The sequence below is a fragment of the Pelophylax lessonae genome (assembly GCF_965119305.1).
Source record: "Pelophylax lessonae genome assembly, chromosome: 1".
NCBI lineage: Eukaryota > Metazoa > Chordata > Amphibia > Anura > Ranidae > Pelophylax > Pelophylax lessonae.
Genome location: NC_138768.1, coordinates 273,457,275 through 273,484,739, shown reverse-complemented (window position 1 = coordinate 273,484,739; position 27,465 = coordinate 273,457,275). Strand labels below are relative to the sequence as shown.

General features: G+C 44.2%; 1 protein-coding gene across 1 annotated transcript in view; it reads left to right on the top strand.

Moving 5' to 3' along the window:
- The window catches only part of BCR (BCR activator of RhoGEF and GTPase), a 95,916-nt gene that overhangs the window by 18,275 nt on the left and 50,176 nt on the right, over positions 1-27,465 (top strand). The window lies entirely within an intron of this gene.

Below are 27,465 nucleotides of genomic sequence, written 5' to 3'. Positions count from 1 at the left end.
GACTATAGTGTTTTAATGATTTTTAGATATACCAGTGACCATGATCAGTTTAATACAAAAAATATTATCAATATTCATATTAAAGAAAAATACACATTTTCATTACCACATCTATTATTATTATTTAATGCAAATCATTAATATTGTTAATATTATTAAAAAATATAAATACATAATGTATCGTCTACTATTCACAAGACAGCAGGAATTACAACTTCCGGCAGGATTAGGGAAAAGTAACACAGCCTAGGGCTGGAGAGGTTTTGGGTCCGTAGAATGTTTTCTTCTCTTACTAAATCCACTGCTACATGACAAAACAAGCATAAAATCCTTCCCGTTTCTTTATACAAAGTATATTTTTCATTTGTATTGGGTGTTGAGAATGGTGCAGCCATGAAGATGTATGGTCATATCTGGTAAATGGCTCTGGATATAAAATGATTCAGATTTCTGGTGTCTGATATGGGATAAACTGATTTGAGACCTAGCGGACTCCTAGGTTCACATACTGCTCTGCGTGCCATCTCATTATTGTGATGCTGAACCTCCATGATTGAAAGAACTGAAATCCAGTGAATGAATGGATGGGTAAGGGACAGTTATAAGGGGTGTGGGAGGCTGGAGCTAGACCTCCTCCAGCCAGGAACGGAGTTGCTTGCTTCACCTTCTATTGCACACAATGTGTGGCTCACAGTTTGCAGTGAAATCAGAGAATTCAATGCTGGAGAGAAACCTGTGCAAGACTGAGGACTGGAGTTTAGCTTCAGGGCCTTTTCCCAAACCACACAGAATCCCGTTGCCCTCTGCAGATGCGTGCTGGTCCTATTAATACCTAATAGCATCCCCACACATCTAGCAAACAGGGGTATGTTTGTGGCCACCAAACGCATGGTACCACAGTAACTAAGTTCCTGACTTAAGACCTTCAATTCATGCTTCCCTCTACGCAAGATGTCAGCTGTCTCAGCAGTGTGTGGGCCCTGCTGGAGGGCTTCATTCTAAGGTATTTCATAATGTGCTAGTATGCGATGCATACTAGCCCATTATGTCTTTGTCTTACAGGTGTTTTTTTTTTTCTCTGGGTTTAAAACCTCTTTAAAACATTGGTGCTCAACCTGTAGCCCTCCAGCTATTGCGGAACTACAAGTCCCATCATGCCTTTGGGAGTCATGTGTGTAAATGTCAGCCTTATAGTGCCTCACAGGCCTTTTAGTTCTGCAACAGCTGGAGGGCCACAGGTTGAGCACCCATGCTTTAAAGGTTCATTCACACGAGAGGTTGGGGGTAGTAAAAACCCCTCAGTTGAGCTGTGCAGATTACATGCGATGTCCGTGCGTTGCAAATTCAGCCGTACAAACTGTATTAACTGTATGGCTGAATTTGCATCGCATTCGAACCAAACTCGTACAGGACCCTCCTTCTTTTTTTTTTTTTTGGTCCGTAGCAGAATTGGATCACGTGGTGGTTCACACTAGTGCGATCCGATTCTGTGCGAACTTTCAGATCGCACTGTGATATGCGATCTGATCTGGGGGTGTCGTTAACTTTTAATTGACACCGCCAGCGTATCGCATATGGCAGTGTGAACTGCTAGGGGTGCAAATGCGATGTGTGGACACGCAGATATATTCGCAGCGTTCCCGCATCGCAGAAATGTGAACCGGCAGGGTGCTTTATCAGCATGTTTTATGCTGTGTATATTCTCATTTCAGGAAGGACTTTATGTCAATATTTAGGATCACTTATTTTTGCTGAGTAAATATAAAGCTGTTTGCTCTAGAAGTCCTATAAATGAAATCTTCTACCAGCCTCTAACATGTAGAGTGCACATTTGTTGCATTTCTTTGTGTGGCTCCATAATACATGAAGATGCTGTTTGGAGGGGGGAATGAGATGGGCAGATGTTAATCAGGCACATCTTGTATAGGCCATCTGTCTGTGCAATGCTGCCGGTCATTTCAGCATTTGTAGTGTGGGGCACCTGCTATTCCCAAGGCACCCTGGACCCCTGTCAACCCCCAATCTGCCTGACTGTTTTATTTTAGCCTTTCCTCTGACTTTGCATCACTTCCCGATTCCTGATGCTCCCAGCGGTGCCTTGGGTACCATTATCTGGGGCATCCGTAAAAGGCTCACGCTTTTAATAGTGCATGGAAGAGGTGGAGGGGGATAGAAGAGGGAGGATGTGTGACATGGAAAGGGGAAGAATGAAAAAGGGAGGTCATGTGACAGCGATAATAAAAAGGGAGAGAGATGGAAGGAGGTCATGTGACACTGCAGGATATTTACAGCCTAATCCCATTGTGTCCACTCAACCTTATCAGGCTTTGAGCACCTCTTGCTCTGCTAATGGCCAAGCCAGTTAAAGCTTCTTTGTGTTTGTGTAGCGTTATCCCACATCTCGCAACCCCTCCCACCTTCGTTTCTATTGGCGTATTAAAAAATAGACCTAATCGGAGAAGGATCTTAACAATATTTGCATTTTACGATTTAGAGGTGTAAGAATTTCTGTAAATTTATTTTGACCTCAGGTGACCTTGTTAAAGCTTCTGTTTGGGTGAAGTGAGAAATCTGTCATGTAGCTGCATTGAATGCAAATCGCTGGATTCTCCAGGTGACAAACAGAAGCTTTTGTATTGGCATCAAAGGGACACGTTTTGTCATTGTCCTTAAACTTTGCAGTAAAGGTGTGATTGTTACAGGAATTCGCAGCCTTCCCGCATCGTGTAGCTGAAAAGACCATAGAATGGATAATGAATTGTGTGAGCGAGGGAAAAAAAATGTCATTTAGGGAGGTTATACATGGTGCGCTCCTGGCTTAATGTGAGCCTTGCTTGTGACGGCCCATCGAGAATCGGTCCATATAGGACTTCCTTATGAGCAATAACGAGTACTTCTATCAGTCCAACCCAACCTCTGTTTGATGGATGCCAATGACTTTCTTTTCTGTGCAGAATAACACATTAACCACACTTTAAAGGGTCACTAAACCCTCATTATAAAAAACTATCAATAAATGATGTTACATGCTGTTCATACTCACTGAATCACTATGGGATTCGTCTTCTGTATTCTGCAAAAACCCCTGCTGTTCTCTATCTCACTCTCCGGGTCATGTCACCAATGCAGCTAGGGATTTTGCAGAGCAGTGGTGACAACTCTGCACATGCTCAGTTTTCAACGAGTTTCTATGCTGAGCATTTCCTTACTATCACATCAGAGCAGCCCATGTGACTGTAGAGACACACATGGGGGTCTGTACACAGTGGTAAATGACAGCCCACTCCCTCCTCCTCCTCCTCCTCCTCCTCTATGCCCACTAAACGGCTAAACACAACGGGGGCAGGATATTGCATGTAGATTGATGGAGACTTCTCCTCCCTGTTATTCTAAGACATAGGCTGGAGGGACGTGACACAAGTGTTGACTGGCAGAAATCTACCCACACCATGTTATTGCCAAAAAAATAATTATTTTGATTTTAAATCTATATTTGTATGACAATTTAAAACGGTTTTAAAACTATTTATTTTTACTAGGGATGCACCGATCCGACTTTTTTTGTTACCGATATCTGGCGTTGTGAAATTGCCAATACCGGAACCAATCCGGAGCTAAACACAAAGCAAGCGGCTGCAGTACAGAGCAAAGCCGCTGCTTTGTGTATGGCTCCTCCATTCACAGGCAGAGTGCATCTAATATCACTCCGCCTGTGAGCCGGTCCTATACAGGAAGTAACGGCTCCCATCCCATACTACTACTGCACCTAGTAAGGGATGGCTGAGCCATTACCAAGCAAAAACCAGATCGGCCAGTGGATCGGTCAGTGTTACCAATCCCCCGATCCAGCTATAATGGCCATATCGGCACCGATATCCGATCCGAATATCGGATCGGTGCATCCCTAATTTTTACTCCAAAGACTGTTTTTATTTTTTTTTTTATATTGAACATGTAACCAGCAGCAGAGGACTAGAAGCTCCTCCTGATTAGGTTTCCCTGCAAACAGGCTGTGAAAGAGCTGGGGCATGCAACATATGTATATTAACCACTTGCCGACTGTCCACCGCAGTTTTACTGCGGCTGGCTCGGCTGCGCGAAACGATGTAGTACTACGTCGGTCGTGCGCGTGGTGCTGGGGGGGGCAAGCGATCTCTCCCCGCTGAGAGAGAAGGACAGTCAGCTGTTGCAAACACAGCTGACTGTTCTCTCTGAAATGATCAGAGCGCCTGTGATCCTTCTATATAGGATCACAGATCGCTATGGTCATTTCACAAGCCCCTCCCCCCCAGTTAGTAAACACTCCCCTAGGCTCACACTTAACCCTTTGATTACCCACTAGGTTAACCCCTTCCCTGCCCGTGTCATTAGTACAGTAACAGTGCATATTTTTAGCACTGATTTACTGTAGTAACGTCACTGGTACCCCCCCCCCCCCCCAAAAGTGTCAGAAATGTCAGGGGTCCGATCTGTCTGCCGCAATGTTGCAGTCCCATTAAAAATCACAGATTGCTTCCATTACTAGTTAAAATAATAAAAATTACATATAAATCTTTCCCCTAGATTGTATGTGTGCCATCAGTCCACTGACAAGTATGCTGTGTATGTTCAGTCCGCTCAAAAACCCAGAGACTATTGTTTCATTCACAAGTTCCTGCTACACCCCATGTGACCATGTGACGTCACATGGGGTGTAAACCTAGGCAGAGGATGGTATTCTATAGTGGGGATCAGCAGCAGAATCAATGGACATCAGAACTAAAACGAAGCTTCGCTAAGAAATTATCGCGCATGCGCGAGATTACTTCTGCCCTTTCATGTAGCCCTAGCTGTAATATGAAATGCGGACCCGGAAAACAATATCGAAGGTTGTGCTGACTTATCCCTGGAGGCACGGATTTTTAAAGATATGAAAAAAGTGAGTAACATGCGATTGGGGATGGATTATAAAGGATAATGTTTGTAAATCGCTTAATAAAATGGACTAGATGAAAGACAGAATTCAAGTTGGAGAGTTTACTTCCTCTTTAAGGGTCAATTTAAATTGATCAAGGCATGCCAGAGTATTAACATTTTAAATGCAAGTTTACACCAATGTGTTACGCTGATGTGCACTGGTACAAAAGTAGAACCGGCCCTATTTTTATGAGTGCAACCTGATGCAAGGTGTGTAAAAACATTTACACATGGAGTCCGTCGGACGGACTCCGTTTATCTCAGGAGGATGAAAGCTGTTCTCCATGCTGTGTGCGGAGACAGCTATCAGTTCCCCATACATCTCTATGGGGGAATCGGATAGGAACGGACAGTCGGTCTGTTCTCATCCGATCCGCTGGGTGGATGGAAAATAGGGTTTCCATCCGTCCAGATTTGACGGAAAGGATCAGATCAGATGTCAGCGGACATGTCTCCACTGACATCCGATGCCCCAAAGGGATGCATGGGGGGACCGTCTGTTCAGATCCGCCAAAAAAACGGACAGGCGGATCTGAACGGTCCGCCCGTGTGAAAGGGGCCTAAAGCGCACTGCAACACATATAAAGAGAGTCAAAACAAGTCCGTTGAAGCTTTCTTTACAAATAAAGCTTAGTGAATTAAAAAACTACATTACAGCGCCACGTAGTATGCCAGAGCATGTCAACGCACGCGAGTTTCATTGTGCTTAATGCACACATTGCAGTGTAAATCGATTATATTTGTTTTCTAAGTCAGTGGTTCTCAATTCCGGTCCTCGGGACCCACTAACAGGCCAGATTTTAAGTATTACCTTGGGGGATGCAGACTAGAATACTGCAATCACTGAGCAGCAAATTAGATCACCTGTGATGTAATTTAGTTATGTTGCAAACCTGGCCTGTTGGTGGGTCCCGAGGACCGGAGTTGAGAACCACTGTTCTAAGTCACAAAGAGAACCATAGTAAAAGGTTTGAGGATAGCCGGGTGTCCCACTGCCCCTGTTTTTAGACATCTGAATGTTCTATAATGGCACTTTTCCACTGCAAGTACCGGCTCGGCTCCACTCGGTCCTGCTTGGCTCTGTTTGTTTGGTTTTCCACTGCATGGTACTGCATGGTACGGTGTTGGAACGGTTTGCTTATCCACTAAAGTGGGTGGGATAACAACGATTCTCTGACCAATCAGTGGCTAGTAGTGACAAACAATCAAGGCTGCATGCAAAGGATTGTGGGATATGGTACCGGTACGGCCCTCTTGTGGCACTTTTCCACTGCAAGTACCGGCTCGGCTCTACTCGGCCCTGCTTGGCCCGGTTTGCTTTTCCACTGCTGATACCGCATGGTACGGTGTTGGAACGGTTCGGTACGGTACGGTATGGTTTGCTTTTCCACTAAAGTAGTACTAAAGTTAAGTGGGTGGGATAACAACGGGGTGGGTGGGATTCTCTGACCAATCAGTGGCTAGTAGTGACTGCATGCAAAGGATTGTGGGATATGGTACCGGGTATGTTACCTGTTGGAACCACAATCGAGGTGGTACTGTTTTTGAGAGCCGTACCGTTCGGTTCAATGCAGTGGAAAAGCGCTGCCGTACCGTACCGAACCGTTCCTACACTATACCTTGCGGTACCAGCAGTAGAAAAGCACAAAAGCGAGCCGAACCGTTCGGTTCCATGCAGTGGAGAAAAGCCATTAGAACCACAACTGAGGTGGTACTGTTTAAGCGAGCCGTACCATTCGGTTCCATGTAGTGGAAAAGCGCCGCCGTACCGAACCGTTCCAACACCGTACCATGCGGTACCATGTAGTGGAAAAGCGCAAAAGCGAGCCAAACCGTTCTGTTCCATGTAGTGGAAAAGCGCCGCCGTACCGTACCGAACCGTTCCAACACTGTACCATGCAGTGGAAAAGTGCAAAAGCGAGCGAACCGTTCGGTTCCATGCAGTGGAAAAGCGCCATAAGCATACCAGGACTTTTTTATAGTGTGACTTTCACTTGAAGATAAACAATAGTATTTTAATTGTTTGTTTTTTTGTTTTTTTTTCGAGGAGGGTTCAGCGGTGTACAACATATGGTGCAAATAAGACCTCATTCAAACAGGGGGTACTCTGGGCCTCCTCACCCGGGGCTGCGATGGTTTGCCGGCCACCTCCTCTCTTGCCTGCCTCTGCCTCAGCATCCGGGCCAGAGACGGGGTGTCACGCCCTCCATCGGCGCCATGCTAGGTGTGCTTGGTACGTTACGCCTACTGGCGTCATGTTGCCATGCCTACACTTTTTCCATCTGACGCCAGGGTTGGCCTATCTCTACCCACTTCCGGTCTGTCTGACCAGAGGTGGGAGTTACCATGGCCGTCCATATATACTGACGTCAGCATGGCGCTGGCGTGGACTCACTCGCACATCTCGGGACTAGCAGCTCGGATCGGACCAGCAATCCTTTTCACCTTATGTTTTGGTAATTTTATTATCACCACTTCTCTTCACTTACTTGCATCACCTTTTCTACACGGTTGGTTTGTATTTGGGTATCGCTCCACGAGGCATATGCCTAGTCGATGCCATTCACTTTTGCACCTTATTTTCATCCTACTTGCACTCCCTTCTCATTGCGGTTACACCTTCCCCCCCCCCCCCCTTTCTCTCACCACCCTTGGTTACCCACAGGGTCTTCATTAACTTTCACAGGCACTATATCATATCACTACTGGTCCCGTTTAACCAACACTACCTTGATTTTTTTCTGTCCTGGCACCTTCTCTGAGTCCACACTCTTTTGAGCGTATATTTACTTTCAAAATTTTTTATACAAATTTTGAGATGGAGGTTCTCCATGTATTTTATATATAAAATTCTCTTCCCTTGTTGATGCATATATATTTTCAGATTCCACTGTGGTTCCAGTGTGCCTCTATTGCTTCTTCTTTTTGAAGTACTATTCTGAAGCCATTTTAGCCGTATTCCATTCTGCCCATGGCCCCTTTTCCTTATTCAGTCCCGATGTGCTGGAGACCATCCACGCCTCAGCCCCGGGTCAGGCGTCTCCTGGAGCTGCTCCGGTTCCCCTCTCCTATGCTGAAGTGCTCATGGATTTGCGACACTACTTCAGGTAGTGCTTTTTCCATATTACCCTTCATTATAATTTTGGTATTATATAGTTTATTCTTATAATGCAAATTTCATTTTTAGACACACTAGTTTATATTGAAGCTCCTGATGAGTGGACGGAGGTCCACGAAACGCGTTGAGCCGACAAACTACTCAAATATACTACTGTAGTGTGACATATTTCAATTCATGAATACAGAGATTATGATGTCTTATTGTATCCATTGTTTCTTGAGAGATCCTGGTTGATCCTAGAAATGATGTATGTACAGTTCTGTTGATTCAATATGTATTGTATAATTCATTGTACACGTTATCTCTGTATGTATTCATGTTATCATTATTGATATGTGTTCAGCTATTTATTAAATTAACTCTTATGTCCAGTCTCCTCACTCAAAGTCCCACACTCTTGTTTTTATCCTTGTTCATATAGGGGGTACTAAACCGTATGCCTGTACAGAGCCGTGTTTACCCGCACAGGAATGCACAGGTTTTCCCTACATCCCTGTGCAGGAGTCGCAGGCAAAATTGCGCAATTCCAGTTAGTGGCCTGGTGCTCTCTGCCTTCCGTGCATTCTGAGTCTCTGACATGAAACAAATATGCAGAGTGAAGTCGGAGACCCTGATTTCCATACTTGTTACAAGTCAGCGAATCAGAAAGTACTGAAGCTATAGACTCAGATGGGTTGATTTACAAAAAAACTGGAGAGTGCAAAATCTGATGCAGCTCTGCATAGAAACCAATCAGCTTCCAGTTTTTTTTTTTTTTTTTTTTGTCAAAGCTTATGTAGCACCCTCCTAGGTAGGTGCTTGTGAGAAAGTATAGTTTTGAATCCTGTCTGCTTACCAGAGGGGCTGCAGGTAAATCTATATTCTCTGCCTACCAAAGAGCAGGATTGGTTAGTAGTCTGCTCATTGTGCTCAGGATGCAATTCATAATGCCTAGAGAATGTTTCACACTGGTCCAATAGGGAGGCATGTTGGACAGTGGGAGGAAATGGATGCATAGACTTTGATACAGTCCTTGGGATTGGCAGGGGCAGGTTGCCTTGGTGCATTCTGGGATACTGAATAAAAGCCAGGAGCACATGTGCTGCGAGGTCTTTGGCTGGATAGCAGAGTCCCGAAGAGAGGGGACGACAGCCTCCTCCTCCTCTGTAGCAGTGGCACACGGTCACAGGAGGTCGTCCTGAGAGCCGGAGGAATGGATGAGAGGAGCTGAACCCAGAGATCCAGGAGAGCTGACTGAAGGGGAGACCCTGGAAAAACTATCGTGAGTACAGGGACACGTGTCAAGGGTCCTGACCTGAGGTGGGCCACCCCATGTGTAGGATAGTCAGAGGACAGGTGTCGGCAGTAGAGAGAGGATACTATGGAGAGTGTCCTGAAGATAATCAATAGTTCACCAAGTCATCTTAGGAAAGAGACTTGATTCACCCTGCCAATAAAGGTGAATTAGAATTAACAGCCTGGCTGTACATGAATATAGAAGTCCTCCAACATTGTGCATAGTTAATTCGGAGTATCACACTATTTCCTTCTCCTATCCCTAATTTATAATAAAACACAAAACAACCAAATACGCCTGGACTGATTGTTGAAACGAGCCAAGGATGGAGAACAAAGGAACTGTAAGCTGGTAACTCAGGGGGACCCAAAAAGTGCCATTCTGGCAGTCCTTACGGGGGCAGTGCTACACTTAATTGAGCTGAAGTTAGAAGCTGATTGATTGGCTACCCTTCACAGCTGCACAAGATTTTGCGCTCTACAGTTTTAGATTAACCCCACAATGACAGCTGGGCGATTAGCATTTTCTAGACAGATCAGCACTAGAAGTCTTTGCTTCCTCTGTACAAGTTTGCTTTAAAGATGTTCCTGATTATGTAAGGGTGTGTCATTCCAAATTAAAATACTTGTTTGTAAAATGGACTCCAAATCAGGGAGCTTGTGGCTGTGTGCAGGGAAGATGCCTGGATATAATGTGTGACTTGTTAATTAGACTGTAAGCACTCCGATGTGGATGAACCAAGCTACTCCAGCTGGTAATGAGGTGACAGGTGTACTGTATCCAAAACAGAATGTTGCTAATCCACATGTGTTTCACCTGTTATCGCTGCCCGTAGCCTTCATTCTGATTGGTTGCCAACACAGTGCGATCCCTGGGGAGAGCCTTGTGCATTGCAGGCTGATAAAATCATAGTCCAGCTGCTTAGGAATTGAAGGAGAACAGGGGCTAATGACCAGGGCACATTTCTACAGACACAAAGTAAGGGCTTTATCTTCTAAACCAGGAGACTGCAAGGGCCACGTCACATATTTTACTAATATTCACAGTGCAAAAAAAAAAAACAATCTGATTTATGAACAAACAAATAGAATGGAAATGAATAAAAATCTGATTTATGAACAAACAAATAGAATGGAAATGAATAAAAATCAGATTTCATGAACAAACAAATAGAATGTTTATAAATCAGATTTTTTATTTATTTCCATTCTATTTGTTTGTTCATAAATCTGATTTTTATTCATTTTCAAACAAATGGAATTGAAATGAATATGTTTTACTTGGATTCTTTTGTAATCGGCATGATCTAATTTAGAACAGTGTTTTTTTTACAGTCAAGGAACCCTTTAAAAATTAGGGACAGGCTTGAGGCACCCCATTCTAAAATGTAAAAATGATTCCAATAGCTTTACATAATGCAGCAATGTCCATAAGTCCAAGTAGGACACCCAACGTTCGAAGTAAATTCTTCCAATGCAAATACACTTTTGCAAACTGGTACTGATTGGATTCCAGTGCTTTCCTTCTCCCTCTGTTTTTCTCCATCACTCAGCTAATGTGACCCCAACCTAGATGGAGAGGTGCAGGGGACCCCAAAGCAGATGGAGAGGTGCAGGGGACCCCCAAAGCAGATGGAGAGGTGCAGGGGACCCCCAAAGCAGATGGAGAGGTGCAGGGGACCCCCAATGCAGATGGTGAGGTGCAGGGGACCCCAATGCAGATGGTGAGGTGCAGGGGACCCCAACGCTGATGGTGAGGTGCAGGGGACCCCAACGCTGATGGTGAGGTGCAGGGGACCCCAACGCTGATGGTGAGGTGCAGGGGACCCCAACGCTGATGGTGAGGTGCAGGGGGCCCCAACGCTGATGGAGAGGTGCAGGGGACCCCAACCCTGATGGAGAGGTGCAGGGGAGGGTCAAACAAGGATGCATGCAGTTGACATTCTCCTTATCAACTGATGACGCCACAGCTAGAAGGATGTAATGGTGCACAATGACCACCTGTGACTTATGCTGGCCATACACTATATGAAAAAAAAGTTCAAAACTAGTTTTCGAATAACGAACACTGGGCCGTGAGAGCAAATGATTTTTCAATCATGTAATGACTGAATTTTGATTGATAAATTGTTCAATGGACATAAATGAATCAGTTTTTCTTTTGTTTTGTCACCTATGCCTAGAGCAAACAGTTCGGGTGAGAAGCGCATTAACCTCTTAACAACTGCCCGCCGCAGTTTTACTGCAGCAGGTTGTCTCTGTCCCGCGAAACGACTTACCTTTAAGTCGCTTTGCAGGACTGTTAGCGGGGCACGCGCGCCCATTCGCCACGGGGGAAGCAGACCGCTGTTCTGTCAATGATGAACACAGGGATCCTGTGTTCCTCTTATTTAGGAACCCAGATCTCTGTGTTCATGCAGAAAGCCCACCCTCCTCCCCCACAGTTAGAAAGCACAATGTATGCCGGGCACCCACGATCGCTCCCCATGGAAACAGAATGGCGGTCTGCTGTTGTAAACATGGCAGACCGCTGTTCTGTCATTAATGAACACAGGGATCATGTGTTCCTCTTTTTTAGGAACACAGGTCTCTGTGTTCATTAAGCAAGTACATTCCCACCCCCCAGGGACACATTTAACCCTTTGATTGCCCCTGGTTTTAACTCTTTCCCTGCCAGTGTCATTAGTACAGTAACAGTGCATATTTTTAGCACTGATTACTGTAGTAATGTCACTGGTGCCCCCCAAAACAGTCAAAAATGCCAGTTAGGTGTCCGATCTGTCCGCCGAAATGTTGCAGTTCTTCTAAAAATCGCTGATCGCTGCCTTTACTAGCAAAAAAAATAAATAAAAATGACAAATCTTTCCCCTAGTTTGTAGACACAATATTTTTTGCGCAAACCAATCAATATACACTTATTGGGATTTTGTTAAACAAAAATATGTAGCAAAATACAAGTTGGCCTACAATAATGAAAAAATTTTATTTTTATTGGGAATGTTATATAACAGAAAGTAAATTTTTTTTTTTTTTTTTTCTTTTTTCAGAATTGTTGCTCTTTTTTTGTTTATAGTGCAAAAAATAGAAAATCGCACAGGTGATCAAATACCACCAAAAGGGAGCTCTATTTGTGGGTAAAAAAAGGACATCAATTTTATTTAGGTACAGCGTCGCACGACTACGCGATTGCCAGTTAAAGTAACGTAACGCAGTGCCGTATGGCAAAAAATGGCCTGGTTATTAAGGGGGTAAATCCTCCCAGTCCAGAAGTGGTTAACCTTTCAATTTATCGTTCGTTCTGCAGAATTTTCCGAAGTGTTCCTTCAATTTTTTATTTTTTTTTTTGGGCTCTGAAAAGTTAAAACTGATTTTTTATTCCTATTAACTGAACGAAAAATGAATGAACGGTCCGAATGACAGAATTTCAAACGATTTTTTGGCTAGTATATGGCCAACATTAGTGTAACTAAAAGGCAGCCCTCATCCACACGCTGGCTTGTATATAATTTTTTAGGCACTTTGCAAAGGCACCCCTGAAGAAGCCTTAGGGCAACCCAGACCTGGTTGAAAAAGGCTGATATAGTGCCGGTTCACACTAGGTCGCTCCGACTTCCGGGGCCGCCTGTGAAGTCGTGTGCACTGCGACTTCAGAGCGACTTGCACGGACTTCATATAATGAATGTCTATGCAAGTCGCTCCGAGGTCGCCCTGAAGTAGTACAGGACCCTTTTTCTAAATCGGAGCGACTTGTGTCGCTCCTATTAGAACGGGTCCTGTAGCACTGCATGGACCGCGACTTGTCAGGCTGACAAGTCGCAGTAGTGTGAATGGAAACTTGGAACCACAGAGAAAAAACTTCAGTAAACAAAGCAAAGAAATCCCAAATAAGCTTGAGCCCATCAGAGTCTCCATTAGAGCCCCCATATAGCGTAGTCTCCATCAAAGTCACTCTTACATTTAGGATACCCATCATATTCTTTTAGGCATGAACACTGTGCGGGAAAGGCACGTTTCTGGCACTGCACATGAATGTGCTGTCCTTGCAAGTTGTGCGCAGGTGCCATTTAAGCGTTAATGGCGGTCCAAACACGTCTTTCAATCGCAACACGTTTGTGGCCACCAAACTGCATGGTACTGTAGTACTATGTGTTTTAGTATGGCAGTCAGAAAAAGAAGTGCTTACGCTTTTTTACAGGTATCTTTGGCAGCCCATCAAAATAAAAAGGCTGTCAAAACCAGACTTGACAGGAACACCCATTCCAGTGTGAACCAGCCCTTATCTCAGAGGGCCAGAAAAAAACACTTTTGGGCTGGATTTGGCCTGTGGGCCATAGTTTGGAGATCCCTGCTCTAAACTGACGTGAGCAACACAAATGTAAAATGTAGATCTGTTTACTCTGGGGTTTGTGGCTTTAGAAACTGTTATGCTGATGGGTGTTGCCTGGCATAGCTGCAGTATTACTCAGGATATAACTCTCTGGGCAGTCGTTGGCATTGTATGCCAGGCACAATTATTACGAGAGGAAGAACGGCTATTTTCCACTTCTAAAACCTGTAGCCTCGTTGCAGTCATTCTAGAGACGCACACAAATTCAGCCTGCCTAGTGGCAAGTTGTGTTTTCTATCTATGATGTAAGCTATATGGAACATTGTTACTAAACTATATGGAACATTGAACAGGGAGAACAAGTTCCCACCTTACTAACTGACATTAAATACCTGTGGAGGCCTTAACTGTTGAAGATCAACTGCCTTGGGAGAAATATAGGGGCTGCCATTGCTGGCTTCTTTCAGAAAATGCTAGATCCCTGGCTCTATTTGGTCTTATTACAAGCCCAGAACAAACATTAGGCAGAATAAAATTGTAGCAAGGTCAAAAATTCTCTAAATACTTATTATGGGTCAGTGAGGCATGAATTGCTCAAGTCAAAACAGGGTGACAGAAACGTGGGTAGAACAGAACACGTGCTGAAATCACCCCTGTGGTGGAAGTCCACAGGGTAGCAATTGGGCACAGCAAGGTGTAAGTTCAGGGTCACCAGGCAACAGTCTAGATATGGAAAGGGGCAAGCAGCAATATGGTGCAGCAAAGATTAGTGGTTGTAAAGGCTCAAGGTTTTTTACCTTCATGCATTCCGTATATGAAGGTAAAAAAACTTTCGTGTGCAACAGCCAACTCTAATGCTTACCTGAGCCCCTTCTTGATCCAGCGATGTCCATAAGAGCCTTGCCACTTCGGGGACGTGCACTCCTGATTGGCTTTTGGCAGCAGGGAGAGCCATTGTCTGTCACAGCCAGGAGCCAATCAAGAGATGGAGGGGGCGAGACCAGGCCGAGCCATGGCTCAATTTGTGAATGGACACAGAGCCGCAGGTTGGGAGCGCGCCCACTTGGGGGCACCCAACAGGAGGGAGGAGTGCTGAAGGTGGACCCTAGAAAGGGGAGGATCTGGGCTGCTCTGTGCAAAATCATTACACAGAGCAGGTAAGTATAAAGTTTCTCATTTAAAGAAAAAAAAATTAAGCTTTAATATCACTTTAACCACTTCCCGCCCGCCCTATAGGCAAATGACGGCGGGAAGGTGGTTACAATATCCTGACCGGACGTCCTATGATGGCGGCAGGATAATGTGCTCTGCGGGGGGTGCGCAGAGTGACGTTCAGTGTTGCGGCGTGTCACTCGGACAAACCGCATCTCCGATCTCGGTAAAGAGCCTACTGACGTAGGCTCTTTACCATGTAACCAGCTGTGTCCAATCACAGCTGGTCACATAGTAAATAGGAAGTGCCATTGATCAGCTTTCCTCAGTTCGTGCCTGACAGGCACGAGTAGAGGAGAGCCGATCTGCGGCTCTCCTGACGGGGGGGGGGCTCTGTGCTGGTAATCAGAGAATTGATTACCAGTGCAGACCCTGGGGGGGGGGGTGCCACTAGAACCACCAGAGATGCTCACCCATGACCCCAGGGATGCCCACCATGGCCACCAAGGATGGCAATCAGCCTGCCAGTGCCCTCCCCATCAGTGCTGCCTGCCAGTGTCCACCTCATCAGTGCTGCCCAGCAGTGCCCATCATTGCCATCTTTCAGTGCCGCCCACCAGTACCCATTATTGCCCACCAGTGCTGCCTATAAGTGCCCATCTGTGCCGCCTATCAGTGTCCAACAATGCTGCCTATCAGTGCCCATCAGTGCTGCATATTAGTGCCACCCCATCAGTGCCTGTCAGTGCGGCCTCATCAGTGCAGATCAGTGCAGGAAAAAACGTATCTATTTACAACATTTCATACTTATCCCTCTCCAAAGGTCTAAGGCAGGGGTCGGGAACCTTTTTGGCTGAGAGAGCCATGAACCCCACATATTTTCAAATGTAATTCCGTGAGAGCCATACACTATATTTCAGGAGTCGGGAACCTTTATTTAATATTCATATTAATGGGCCGCAGCTATACAGGGAGTAGATGGAGCCATGTGAAAGTGCCAGGAGTCCGGTCGGGAAGAGAGCAAAGCAGGCAGGTATGCAATGAGGCCGGAGTGGTGAAGCGCCTGCATGCCTGCGAGTGATGGAGGTGAGTATAGGCCCTGAGAAAATGGCGGCCGGCCGCTGAAGGCCTCAGAAGTGGATGTTCGAGGCGGGTCCCCGGGTGACAGAGGGGGAAGGAGATCGTGTCTGTCGGGGCACAGGGAGCGGATGGCAGGTCTCCTTACCGGGCGGTGATTGCCAAGGCCCTCAGATGCACAGCACACGAGCCGGCGGCAGTACCCCGAGTAGGCCGTGGGGTCCGTTGCGCGGCAATCCGGTCACCCAGAGACTAACTGAGGGTAGTGGTGGGTAGCCCACAAAGTGTACCATCGATGGGTGCAGAAATCTCCTTGGCACCTGGCACAGCTATGCGGATGGCACTGGATTGAGTGGTAGACGCGGTGGAGCTCTGGGACTACACGTCCAGCGCGGCTCACGTCCGGACACGCACCCCTTTTATTAAAGATTTGTCTGCAAGCCAGATGCAGCCATCAAAAGAGCCACGTTTGGCTCGCAGGCCATAGGTACCCTACCCCTGGTCTAAGGGGTTGATTTACTAAAGGCAAATAGAGTATATACTTTGGAAAGTGCAAGTGCAGTTGCTCCCGAGCTTAGTAAATGAGATAAAGTTTCACTTTTAGAAAGAATACCCAATCACATGCAAGGAAAATTTAAAAAAAACTGCACTTTTGGGGGAGCTCAGAAAATTAAAAAAAAAACTGCATTTTTGGGGGAGCTCAGCACACAACTTGTCTATTCAGAACACAGCTCTGTATCCTTCCTTCACTGTTTGCTGTGTTGAGTGTGTGTGTGAGGGGGGTGCCTTTCCTCCAATCAGCTCTCACACAGTGTAACTGTAACTCTCCACCCCCTCCTCTCTGCTCCTCACAGATGCAGAAGGATTTTAACACGATTCTGCCCTTTTTGAAGGGGTGTAGGGAAGAGAAGACAGCATATATACAAGTAAAACTTATGTAGAAGGATTTGTTTCATCTTTGTGGATCACCTGAGGCCAGTCACTCCCTTGGGTATATAAGACAAGACATATTCAGCCCGGGTGTACAGCAGCTGGTATGATAGAAGCTGGCTGTTCGGAAAGGTGCTGCCTATTGGTATCGAATGGCAGGGAAATGTAAATGTAAACGGTGTTCAAACCACACGTGAGGTATCGCCACGATCGTTCGAATGAGAGCAAAGATTCTAGCCCTAGACCTCCTCTGTAACTCTAAACTGGTAACCTGTAGAAATGTTTTAAACGTCGCCTATGGAGATTTTTGAATACCAATGTTTGTTGGCATTCCACGAGCTTGTGCAATTTTGAAGCGTTACATGTTGGGGTATCTATTTACTCGGCGCAATGTTATCTTTTTAATTATAGAAAAAAGTTGGGCTAACTTGACTGTTTTTTTTTTTTTTGTGAAAGACCTCTGTGCAAATACGGTGTGACATAAAGTATTGCAACAATCTCCATTGTATTCTCTAGGGTCTCTGCTATAAAAATATATTTATAATGTTTGGGGGTTCTAAGTAATTTTGTAGCAAAAAATACGGATTTTTAGCTTGTAAACAACAAGTATCAGAAATTGGCCTGGTCCTTAAGCGGTTAAGTTGAGGGTCACCGGTCAGCAATCCTGGCACAGCAAGGGACAAGTAGCAAGATCACAGGGCAGCAATCCAGGATACAGCAAAGTATACAATCGGTGGAAACACAGGGTAACAGAAAGAAGCATCAAAAGAGCAACTCCAAAGTCAGAAGACAGAAATCCAGGACACAAAACAATTATCAAGAGATAGGAGTTAGAGGTAGGGGGTTATCTCCCCCCATGGGTCCCAGATATTGACCAAACAAAGGCTAAGGGCTCTTTGGTTCATTTGGGAATATGAGATCCATGGTAACTATATTTTTGAGAACCTTTCGCAAGTGTTTGATGACATAGACATTAGCTTCTCATTAATCATGGTTCCTTACAATCCCAAATGAATTACAGAAAAGTTGAACACAGGGGACTTCCAAGAATTAGCTATTGTCTTTTTTGTAGCAGCAAATATAAAAGTGATGAGTTTTGCTACAGGACATAAAATCCCCTTGTTTAGGAATGCCTCTATCTGGTCCTTACATAGGTTACAGCCCAAAGTGGTCTAGAGTAGCGTATATACATGAATCCATAACTGTGTACTTTTGGACAAGTCTACTAAATATGTAGCAGTGTGCCCTCTTGACCACACACTCAGAAACCCGATAGGTTTTATTGGGGAACATATTTAGCCATTCGGGTGGGTGTGAGATACCATCTAAAGAGCATTTGGTATGAGTTTTCTACAGCCAGTATGTTACATAAGGTTTTATCTGTGGCTTCCCATAGAGCTCCCCAGTCCTCCTATGAAAGAGACTTACAAAGTTCCTCCTCTCATCGACGCATGTAGCGTGCCTTTTGGTTAAGTTTTTGGAAGAGTGAATGATGGCAAGTATTATAAGAGAGATAAGAGCTGGAGAGTAAAGCCTCGTACACACGCAACGATTAACGGCCGACCGATCGTCCGACTTGTGTTTTGTTGGTTGGAATGTGCCTAGACTGCACATGAATTTTCTCGGCCAGCAAAAATCTACTTCAGAAGTGATGTCATGTGTTGGTTTGTTTTCTTTGCGTTTTTTCTTCACTAAGCATGCCCAGTCTTGCTCATCAGATTTTTCCCTGTCGAAATCTATACTGACTGCACGAAAATCAGCCGTTGTGTTGACGGCCAACAAAAATTTTATAGCCTGCACACCAGATTTTTTTCGGCCGAAAAGTCGGAGTTGGTTGTCGGAAGCATCATACTAACAAGCTGAAAATCGGCAGATCGGAAGTTGGACGAAAATTCCCTGCAAATTTTCGACGCGTGTGTACGGGGCATAAGGTTCAGTTCGACATCTGTCCTCAAATACTGCAGAAAGCTGTCATTTGTTCACTCGATGGTTGAGATTTGAGTACAGTACTAGGGAGGCTGTTTTAAAGCCATAGTTTCAAAAATAGTTCATGGTTAAACCAATTCAGCCAGAGGCAGTTCACACTGACACTGTGTCACATAACAACCTGGGAAGATTCATTTGCAGATGCCCATCTGCTTAATTATTTGACACACTGGTTCTTCTGGGTTGCAGCGCCGACAGCACTATAGTCTACTCTCCCATCCTGCCTCCCGGACTCTCAATTACTATCAGTGTACTTGTCCAGCCCAGGTAAAGAAATATTTTAGAAGCACACTGCATTTCACGTGCGCCCCCTCCCTCCAGTAAATTGTGCCGCCCAGGGCTTCTGCCCTTTCCGCCCCAACACCCCCTTGCTTCCGAGTACTCAGGTTTCCTTCCTCACTCCAAAGACATGCTGGTAGGTTAATTGGATCCTGTCTAAATTGGCCCTAGTGTATGTATGAATGTGAGTTAGGGACCTTTAGATGGTAAGCTCCTTGAGGGCAGGGACTGATGTAAATGTACAATATATAAATTGACAGCGCTATTTAAGGACTTGTGGTAATTATATATATATATATATATATATATATATATATACAGTGGATACGGAAAGTATTCAGACCCCCTTAAATTTTTCACTCTTTGTTATATTGCAGCCATTTGCTAAAATCATTTAAGTTCATTCTTCTTCCTCATGAATGTACACATAGCGGCCCATACTGACAGAAAAACACAGAATTGTTGACATTGTTGCAGATTTATTAAAAAAGAAAAACTGAAATATCACATGGTCCTAAGTATTCAGACCCTTTGCTGTGACACTCATATATTTAACTCAGGTGCTTTGCATTTCTTCTGATCATCCTTGAGATGGTTCTACACCTTCTTCATTTGAGTCCAGCTGTGTTTGATTATACTAATTGGACTTGATTAGGAAAGCCACACACCTGTCTATATAAGACCTTCCAGATCACAATGCATGTCAGAGCAAATGAGAATCATGAGGTCAAAGGAACTGCCTGAAGAGCTCAGAGACAGAATTGTGGCAAGGCACAGATCTGGCCAAGGTTACAAAAAGATTTCTGCTGCACTTAAGGTTCCTAAGAGCACAGTGGCCTCCATAATCCTCAAATGGAAGACGTTTGGGACGACCAGAACCCTTCCTAGAGCTGGCCGTCCGGCCAAACTGAGCTATCGGGGGAGAAGAGCCTTGGTGAGAGAGGTAAAGAAGAACCCAAAGATCACTCTGGCTGAGCTCCAGAGATGCAGTCAGGAGATGGGAGAAAGTTGTAGAAAGTCAACCATCACTGCAGCCCTCAACCAGTCGGGGCTTTATGGCAGAGTGGCCCGACGGAAGCCTCTCCTCAGTGTAAGACACATGAAAGCCCACATGGAGTTTGCTAAAAAACACCTGAAGGACTCCAAGATGGTGAGAAATAAGATTCTCTGGTCTGATGAGACCAAAATAGAACTTTTTGGCCTTAATTCTAAGCGGTATGTGTGGAGAAAACCAGGCACTGCTCATCACCTGTCCAATACAGTCCCAACAGTGAAGCATGGTGGTGGCAGCATCATGCTGTGGGGGTGTTTTTCAGCTGCAGGGACAGGACGACTGGTTGCAATCGAGGGAAAGATGAATGCGGCCAAGTACAGGGATATCCTGGACAAAAACCTTCTCCAGAGTGCTCTGGACCTCAGACTGGGCCGAAGGTTTACCTTCCAACAAGACAATGACCCTAAGCACACAGCTAAAATAACGAAGGAGTGGCTTCACAACAACTCTGTGACTGTTCTTGAATGGCCCAGCCAGAGCCCTGACTTAAACCCAATTGAGCATCTCTGGAGAGACCTAAAAATGGCTGTCCACCAACGTTTACCATCCAACCTGACAGAACTGGAGAGGATCTGCAAGGAGGAATGGCAGAGGATCCTCAAATCCAGGTGTGAAAGACTTGTTGCATCTTTCCCCAAAAAGACTCCTGGCTGTATTAGATCAAAAGGGGGCTTCTACTAAATACTGAGCAAAGGGTCTGAATACTTAGGACCATGTGATATTTCAGTTTTTCTTTTTTAATAAATCTGCAACAATGTCAACAATTCTGTGTTTTTCTGTCAGTATGGGGTGCTATGTGTACATTCATGAGGAAGAAGAATGAACTTAAATGATTTTAGCAAATGGCTGCAATATAACAAAGAGTGAAAGATTTAAGGGGGTCTGAATACTTTCCGTACCCTATGTATGTATATGTATGTGTATATATATATATATATATATATATATATATATATATATATGTATATGTATATGTGTGTGTGTGTGTGTGTGTGTGTGTGTATATGTGTATATATATATATATATATAATCTTTGACCAAACATTTTAACAAAATTGTATATCTGGAAAAGAAAAATCTATATAGATTATAGTTTGGGTGGTTAGTCAGACTCCTCCAGAATGTCATATCTCTCAATTGTCAAAGAGCGCTGACACGGTCCTGACTTCAACAAGAATCTACAGACATGTGTTTAAAAATGAAAAATGCATATTTTGGAGCTGTGGATTAATGCGGGTAGCTGTTTTTCTGCCAAAGAACTGAGTGGGTCTGGTAGACCAAATACAGGAAAGGAAAGGATGAAGGAGGGAATTTCATGAAGAGAAATACATACATTTTGTGGTGTAAATATTGTTGTGTTTTTCTGCACCAAATTAGTGGTAGAAGTATAAGACATGTTCTATGTGGTGTTGCACCAAATGATGTTAAAAGTGCTATGTAACAGTTGCTAATGTCTGAGTGTGCCAAAATAATTAAGCAGTTGTAAACAGGGATGGTCAGCAGAACAAGAATAAAAAAAAGGCGGATGTGTATGGACAGACCAGCAAGGTGCTGCAATGCCGGAAGGGGAGAAGCAAGAGATGAAGATTGCCTCAGATTCACGCACACGAGTGAAACTGACCATACACTGTTAGACAGTTTTCATGTAGGCTGAAGGATAAATATCCAATAGATTCCTCCATCCATGCTAACAGCGCAGATGGAGGAATCCCCCCGCCAGGCTGTTGTATTCTAAGACTTTTTGGCAGCATCTGTCGGAATACACAAACTGATTGTATGCCGCCGCTGTTAGGCTGACAATTTTCCGCCTGGCTTCTCCAGTTTGTCAATCAAAGGACATCAGGCGTGCGAGGGCCAACAGGACCACCTATGTAGCCAGTTTCACTCAGTGTATTGCCAGCTATAGCAGGCCCAAAACTTGCACACCACCACCATGCACAAATGAACAAAGTAGCATGCGCCATTTTGATCAACTTGTCACCAGAACCACAAATTAAGCAGGCGTGAAGAAATTGACACTTTTTTGGCATGCGCCAGTCTTTTAGTCGACCATGTAGTGTTGTATGGCCAATCAAATGTATGCTTTTAATCACTAAAACCTATGGCAGGTGGGAACTGTTAATCTACTGTAGTCACCAGCATGGTTTTCACTTATCAGCGTCAGTTCTTTTCATACCTGCCTTTAGGGTTGGGCAATATCACCAATGGAAGATGGAGATATACAGCGTTTAATTGCATTAGAACTACAACAAGGTAAAGGTACAAAGCTGTGATCAGCCTAGTATGTGTTGGCGTGTTGCTGAGTTTTGGCTGCTACTTGTATGTTTCCATTAGATGGCCAATTTCCTGGATTTTGGTTTCCTGGCGATGGGAGCTCCAATCACACAGATGGGCTCAGTTCACTTATCGTCCTGCATTCCTGTCCTGTGGCATACAGCTATCTAATAGATCGTCCAGTAGAAGCGTGCATCCCGTACGTGTCACGGGTCATCTTTTCCCACATATGCAAACTATTTGTCTATCTTGATGCCGTCATCACTCTTTTCATCCCACTCCCTAACCCTTGTGTATGTCACTCTCTGAGATTACATCTGTGTGAAACTGACACGGTTTCCTAACTCACCAATCAGACTGGAAAAACCACTCTCCAATTCCTATGTTGTATGTCAACGAGGAAGTGAGAGCAAAGTGGGCAAAGCAGTGCAGGAAAGAATGAGAAAATGTAGAAAACGGGTCGAGGCCAAAAATATAAACACTGCGGGGCACAGAGGGACGAGTAGGGGCTCTGCCTGCTCTCGTGTTTCCACCGCTTCAGCTGTTGTTGCTTCATTTTCTGCATAATCAGGCAGAACAGAGCTGTGTTTTTCACAGGGTTGGTTGCATGTATGTTGCACTCAATTATGTTGCAAAGCGGCATACACAAAAGCTGGGAATGAAGGGGGCGGGGGGGTGGGGGGCTAGACTGAGTTTGGAAAGCAGTCATGTATGATAATTACTGTAGAAGCAATATATCACATACAAGTGGATAGTATTAATTGGTTAATTACTACACGGTGGAACGGCTCCCTCCCACCAGTCATCTTTCACGTACTGTGAAACAGGAGTAGGGCTTTTTTTTTTTTTTTAGCTTTTTGACCATGGAAATTCCAAGTGATCATGTATATCAAAGCATTTGTATTTTTCTGTATCTAGTCCTTGTTCGTAATGAAGATTTACAGGTCTGTACAGAAAGTGCTTACATGAGACACCAGGGGAAACTGGGCGTTTAGCATGGGACTCCAGTGTTTAGGTGTTGGCAGAATGCACAGATGCACTGTCCAGGCCCACTGCCAGGAGTCTGTAAAAGTCTGAGAGACTGACCGCTGCTGTGGCTGTATGGTGCACTGACCAACGTTTAGGGATAGATGCCCAAGATACATACAGTCTATGTTCAGGGCATTCGTCACTGGGTGCATACTGCGCTAAACATTAGTAGCACTTGGTGCACTGTCCAACCCTTACAGCCACAGCAGCTGGAAGTATCTAATGCTTCGTTTCCACTGAGCGGTACAGTTCGGTTCAGTATGGTTCGGAACGGTACACCTTGATCAGGCTTGGGTTTCCACCGCCAACAGTACCTTAGCTCAATAGTACCTGAACAGTGTAGCTCCACCCTGTTGGTACGGTACTAATGTGCTTGGTACCCCAACGAAAGGCTCCCAAAAAAAGTGGTACGGTATGGTTCGGAATTGGGGTACCATTCACAACTTTTGACAATGGAAACGGGAAAAATTGCGTACCGTACTGTACCACTCAGTGGAAACGAGGCATAATAGACTTTTACAAACTGCCAGCAGTGGGGCTGGACAGTGCATCTGTGCCTTCTACCAGCACCTAAAAGCCAGCCATAGTGCAATTTTCTTTACCACAACCAGGAAAGAAAATTGTTTGATTCCCCCATTAACACAGTCAGTGTTGATGGCGGAATCCCTCCCGGCATTCCAGCTGGTAGAACACAGTAATTATTATTATTAGCGGCTAATGCTGCTGGCAATAGTCACATAAATAATCCATCAGGCTGGTTGTAGCAAAGTTGATTGATCAATTCACTTGGGAACTGTCTATAACCGTCTTAAGGCCTAAGAAAAGTGGTTGAGGGATTGTAAAATGGGCTATACACTGACAGATCTTTTTCATTCAGCCTAATCTATCCATGTTAATCAGCGCAGATGGCTGAATCTTCTGCTGCGACTATTGTCAGTACCTGTATCTGATTGGATGCAGGCACCATTTGGCTGACCATTTTCTTCCTGGCTCCTGCCGGAGTGGTGCCCACAGGGCTGTTGACAAAGAGAGTTTTGGCTGGTTCCTAATGAATTGCTAATAGTTCCTATTTCACTCTGTATATGGCTTGATTTTTTTCAGGATACCCATAACCACTGATTCCAACTGTTTAGATGCAGTCATTATTATTGGGTACTCACGACAGCCATAGCAAAAAAATAGGGAAGCAGGTTAGAAAGTGCTTGTTAACTAGTCATTTTGATATGATCTAACTTTATAAATGATTATTTTATACAGATCTTTACATAGTGCTTATACTTTTACAGCACTTTACTGTACATACCATCATTCCCTGCCCTCAAGGAGCTTACAGTCTAAGCTCCATATCGCCGCTATATACATACTTTATCATTTCTCTTGTGTGTCTGCCAAAAAAAGAGATTTTAAAATACCTGAGGCTGGATTTTATGTACTCATAACTTGAAGTAATAATATGTGTATTTTGAATAAAAACCAGGGGGAATTTTCTGCATTTTCTTACTTTTCTCCTCTTTCTTTTCTTTCTTGTTCTCCCCCCCCCCCTTTTTTCTTACAGAGGAATCTACTATTGGATAGGTACCCTTCCAATTATTATTATTACAATGTTGTATTCATTGATGCCTGGGGTTTCCTCCACTTCCGGGAGCTGTGATGCACTTCCGGGGCTTTACCCTTCTCCCTCTGCCCTTCGGCTATGGGGAGTCGGGCGGATACCCGCGGTGCATCGACGCCACGCCCTACACTCGATGCGTGTGACGCCCTGATGCTGCATGCCTGGATGGTATATATCTATCTGCGTCCATATGGGGGAGTCTTTTGGCGCCAACTGCCGACTGGCATGGGCGATCCTTATTCTCCCCATCGTCATGATTGACGCTGGCATGAGGTTGGGGGGTCCGTTGGACTGTTATCTTTCTATCTGCGGCATTTTCTGTTGGAACCAACACTTATTGCTCTTCTTTTGGGAACCTTGCACCACCCTAAATACGACTTGTACGTTGTTACATAAGGTATCACCTGCTTATTATCACTTTCTTCTACATTTAATCTCCTTCTCACTTTATCATTGGTTGATTTTTTTTACACCGGTGAATTATGATTTTTTCATCCTTCTCTTTAGTAGTCTTCTTTGCTTTCAAAGCAAAGAAGACTACTTTTATTTTTATTTTTGGAGTCACTGTCACATTCATTCTACTTTGATCGCCTTCTCTAATTGAGTATATACGTCACCACACTTTTACACACCTTTTTACCCTTCCAAATGTCCTTTTTGATATATTACTAATACTCTTTATTTCACTATTAGGGACCATTAGGGACCACCATACCTCTCTATTGTCCACCATGTGTCACCAGTATCAAGTGACTTCCATGAACCCCATTACCACAGCTCCCGGAAAAGACCCTGTAGCCCTCTGTTCCTTTATTCTCCCCTATTTTGTTTCCCCTTTTTTTTTTGGGCCCACTGATATATTAACCCAATTTACTTGTATATTTTTATAGATATGTACATTTGTATGCATCGCATCTGCTCCTGATGAGTGAGCATATTCACGAAACGCGTAGAGCTATTTTAGATGCCACGCTTTACCATGATACGTTTATTATAGTATACCTCTATGAAATTTTAATATTTTTTTAAGTATTTATTTTTTATGTTGTTATTCAACCAGAGAGACACCTAGGTCAACATTGCACATTTTTTGTCAATCATGTTATGCTATGTACCATGCGATGATATTCATGTATTATATGTGATAAATTGTTACCTGATGATGATTATTATTATTATTACCATATTGTATGTCATGTTTTTTCATGAATTAAATGCAATATTTTATATGTTATGTTTGTTGTGCTATAACTTTACACATGGACACATTAATCATACATGTGATATTACCCATTTATCCAACTTCCCTGGATTGCACCCGCGGTTTCATGCAAAGTCCCAGTTCCCCCTTGTTTTTATTCAATTGATAGGGATGGAGGTATATGACCCTACCATGTCATGTCCTCATGTAAAGTCCCAACATTTTTTTCCCCCTCTTCTTTAATATGTGTATTTTAGAAAGCTGGAAAGTGAGAGATTTGTGAATTTATAGCTGATCTCTGGACCAAAACCGCCTCATACACATTTTAAAATGTACACATAGGAAATGTTTTACCTGCTGAAGGAAATGTAACTTTGCTTAACCAGACTATTGTGTTTTATAAGTGCCATACAGCACAGCAAGGTAGATGACCTCCCTTTTCTCCAGTGAAGGTAAACAATAAAGCTTAGTCACCGTCCTGCCCCCTTCTGTAGTGAAAGGACACTGAAAGAGTAACAGAATACTTCCTTGTTAGCATGCTTACTGTCAACATATGTGCATTGCAGCAGAGCCCGATTGGCACTCTGCCCTTCATAGCCTAAAGCCGGGCATACACGGTTCGAATCTTAGCCGGTTTGAACCATTTATGGGCAGGCTGAATGTACCAAGTTGAGCGATTAACTTGGGGACAACCAGTATGCCGGGTTTTGCCTGCGATTATCGTTAGTGGCTGCTATAGCCGCTAGCAATAACCACTGTCTTCTCCTGGCGGGGATGGCTTCCCCCAAAACCCCCCGCCCAAAGAAGACAATAGTTCGGCAGGAAGGATTCTCGCATCCACACTGTCTGTATTGATCAGGAAAAATAATTTGCTCCATGTATGGCCGACCTTAGTGCTGTTTTGCATACATTTTAACGAATTATGATAAATGCCTGCAATAATTAAAGTGTTACTATACCCAGGGCCTTGCATTTACTATATCTGGTCTCCCAAAGTACATAGAACATGGAAATACAATTATTTTACTAAATATAAACTGCTAAATACCTTTTCTAGTCAGCAGTATATAGCAGTCTTGTAACTTCTATCAGTGTCTGTTTAAAGCTTTGTAGAAGATTTTGCACAGAACAGCCTCAATTCTCCTCTTCTCGGGTCTCCGCCGGTGCCAATGGCTCCCGCTGCCTTGCCTTA